The 3,863-nt window shown below is 35.6% G+C and overlaps 1 pseudogene; it reads right to left on the reverse strand.

Annotated features, from left to right (window-relative positions):
- Window positions 1–1,623: 1,623 nt before the first annotated feature.
- On the reverse strand, window positions 1,624–1,977 carry LOC121034816 (60S ribosomal protein L35a-like; annotated as a pseudogene).
- Between the last annotated feature and the right edge of the window lie 1,886 nt (window positions 1,978–3,863).

Here is a 3,863-nt window from a genome sequence, read left to right on the forward strand (position 1 = left end):
GACTATTTTAGGTACCTTATGCAAGTGGAATCATGAAGTATTTGTCTTGTGATTGGCTAATTTCACTTTGCATAGTGTCATCTGGGTTCATCTGTGTTGTCACAAATGCCAGAATTTTCTTATTTCTTTAAGGCTAAATAATATTTTATTGTATGTATATACCACATTCTCTTTATCCACTCATCTGTTGATGGACATTTGGGTTGTTTTGGTATTTTGGCTGTTATGAATAGGGTTGCCATTAACATAAGAGATTCTTATATCAATTCTTTTGGGTCTATACCCAGAAATGAGTTTGTTGGAACTTATGGTAGCTCTTTTTTTAATTTTATTGAGGCACCTCAGTACTATTTTCCATGGTGGCTGCACCATTTTACATTCTCACCAACAGTGTAGAAAGGTTCCAATTTCTCCACATCTTCACCAACATTTATTTATGTGTTTTTAATGGTGGCCATCCTAACTAGTGTGAGGTGATATCTAATCGTGGTTTTGATTTGTGTTTCCCTGATGATTAGTGATGTTAAGCATCTTTTCATATACCTGTTGGCCATTTGTATGTCATATTTGGAGAAATACCTATTCAAATTTTTGCATATTTTTAAGTCTTTTTAAAATGTTTTGCTATTGAGTTGTAGGTGTTTCTTATATATTTTGGATTTTAGCTATCAGATATATGGTTGAAAATATTTTCTCTCAGTCCATAAATTGCCTTTTTCATCTGTTTATTGTTTCCTTTGCCATGCAGAAGCTTTTTAGTTTGATGTAGTCCCATTTGTCTAATTTTGCTTTTGTTGTTTGTACTTTTGGTATCTATCCAAGTGTCAAAATTTCCCCCTGTTTTCTTCTAGGAATTTTATAGTGTTAAGTTTTACATTTAAGTCTTTAATACATTTTGAGCTTGTTTTTATGTATTGTGTAAGATAGAGGTCCAATTTTATTTTCTTTTTATATAGATATCCAGTTTTCCCAATGCTCTTTGTTGAAGGGACTATATTTTACCCATGTGTATTCTTGGCACCCTTTTGAAGACCAGTTGACTGTACATGTGTGGGTTTATCTGGGCTCTCTGTTCTGCTGCATTTGTCTACATGTCTGTCTTTATGCCAGTACCAGAGTGTTCTAATTACTTTATCTTTGTAATATATTTTGAGATTAGAAAGTGTGATGCCCCCAGATTTGTTCTTTTTTCTCAAGATCACTTTGGCTATTCTGTATCTTTTGTGTTTCCATATGAACTTTAGGATTATTTTTCTTTATTTCTGTAAAAAATCTCATTAGGGTTTTGATAGGGATAGTATTGGATCTGTAGATTGCGTTCAATATTAAGTCTTCTAATCCACAAACATGGATGTCTTTCCATTTATTTGTCTTCTTTAAATTTCTTCCATTGATATAGTTTTCAGTGTACACATCTTTCACTTACTTGGTTAAATTTATTCCTAAATATTTTTTATGCTGCAGTGGAGGGATTATTTCTTTGATTTCCCTTTCGGATGGTTCACATTAATGTATAGAAATGATTTTTCTATACTGAAAAAAAGTGATAGATATGGATTTTTTAAAACAAAAATACAAGAAAATAAATCTACACCCTTATTTATTTATTTATTTATTTATTTGTTTATTTCCTTTTCAGCTAATTTAAATCCTTGAGGGGTACAGCATCACACAGGTTCTGTGGCCAATGGCTTTAGTAGGAAGGTTTATTTGTAATTTGGCACAAACTATGCCACTGTTTCCATAAGCATGAGTTAATTTTCCCCAGATGACTCTGGTTTTGTTCAGTTTGCCACCAGGAGTCACCATGTTTTTCTTTGCTTTGTACACATAAGCACATCTCTTGCCTAGATAGGATTCAGTTTCATCTCAAGCATAAACACTGTCAACTTTAAGAAGAGGTGTGTGCTCCCTCTGGTTCCACAGACACTGCATATAGCCAGCAAAAATGGCTTTGGACCACAGCCTTCTAGACATATTTGTCATCATAGGAGTCCTGTTCCCAGCAGGCTTCCACAGGTTCCAAGATGGTGGAAAGAGTGATAGAAACTGATTTTTGAATGTTGATTTTGTATTCCACAACTGTACTGAATTTGTTAATTACTTCTAATATGTGTGTGTGTGTGTGTGTGTGTGTGTGTGTGTGTGAAGTCTTTAGGATTTTTTACATGTGAGATCATGTCATCTGGAAATATAATTTTGTTACTTCCTTTTCAATTTAGATGCCTTTTATTTCTTTTTCTTGCCTAATTGCTGTAGCTAGGACTTCCAGTATTAAATTGAATAGAAGTGGCAAGAGTCAGGAGTGGGCATTCTTATCTTGTTTTTGGTCTTTGTTTTTATTAAAAAAATTCTTTTTAATGTTTATTTATGTTTTGAGAAGAGAGAGACAGAGAGAGGGAATGAGCAGGGGAGGGGCAGAGAGAGAAGCAAACACAGAATCTGAAGTAGGCTCCGGGCTCTGAGCTGTCAGCATAAAGCCTGACATGGTGCTCAAACTCAGAGACTGCAAGATCATGACCTAAGCCAAAGTCAGATGCTTAACTGACTGAGCCACCCAGGCACCCTTTGTTCTTGGTCTTTAAAGGAAAATCTTTCAGTTTTTCACCTTTGAGTATGATGTAAGCTGTGGGATTTTTATATATGGCCTTTATTATATTGAGATACATTCCTTCCATACCTAGTTGAGAGTTTTTTCATGAACAGGTGTTGTCAAATACTTTTTCAACATCTATTGAGGTGAAAACTTTTTCCTTCATTCACATTAATGTGATTTATCACACTGAGTTTTTAATTTAAATTTTAGTTAGTTAACATACAGTGCAATATTGGTTTCAGGAGTAGAATTCAGTGATTCATTACTTACATTCAACACCCAGTGCTCATTACAAGGACTCTCCTTAGTACCCATCACCCATCTAGACCATCCCCCCCTCCCTCCCTCAACCCATAGTTTGTTCTCTATCATTAAGAGTCTCTTATGGTTTGTTTCCCTCTCTTCTCTCCCTCTCACCCTCCCCACATGTTCATCTGTTTCTTAAATTACACATACTAGTGAAATCATGGTATTTGTCTTTCTCTGATTACTTATTTGGCTTAGCATAATACATTCTAGCTCCATCCACATTATTGCAAATGGCAAGATTTTGTTCTTTTTGATGACTGGGTAATATTCCATTATATATACATATACCACATCTTCTTTATCCATTCATCAGTCAGTGAACATTTGGGCTCTCTCCATAGTTTGGCTATTGTTGATAATACCTAATAGTGCAATTGCTGGATCACAGGGTAGTTCTATTTTTAGTTTCTTGAGGAACTTCCATACTGTTCTCCAGAGTGGCTGCACCAGTTTGCATTCCCACCGACACTGCAAGAGGATTCCCTTTCTCTGCATCCTTGTCAAAACCTGTTGTTAATTTTAGCCATCCTTACAGGTGTGAGGTGGTATCTCATTGTGGTTTTGACTTGTATTTCCCTGATGATGAATGAAAATGTGTCTGTTAGCCATCTGGATGTCTTCTTTGGAAAAGTGTTGATTCATGGCTTTTGCCCATGTCTTCATGGGTTATTCGTTTTTTGAGTGTTGGGTTTGATAAGTTCTTTATAGATTTTGGAAAATAACCCTTTATCTCATATGTCATTGGCAAATATCTTTTCCCATTATGTAGGCTGCCTTTTAGTTTTGTTGATTGTTTCCTTTGTTGTGCAGCAGTTTTTATCTTGATGAAATCCCAGTCGTTCATCACTGCTTTTGTTTTCCATGCCTTCAGCAACGTGTCTGGTAGGAAGTTGCTCCAGCCAGGGTCAAAGAGGTTGATGCCTGTGTTCTCCTTAGGATTTTGATGGTTTCCTGGCTC

This window comes from Herpailurus yagouaroundi, unplaced genomic scaffold, assembly GCF_014898765.1.
Source record: "Herpailurus yagouaroundi ecotype Mexico unplaced genomic scaffold, PumYag 28, whole genome shotgun sequence".
Classification (NCBI taxonomy): Eukaryota; Metazoa; Chordata; class Mammalia; order Carnivora; family Felidae; genus Herpailurus; species Herpailurus yagouaroundi.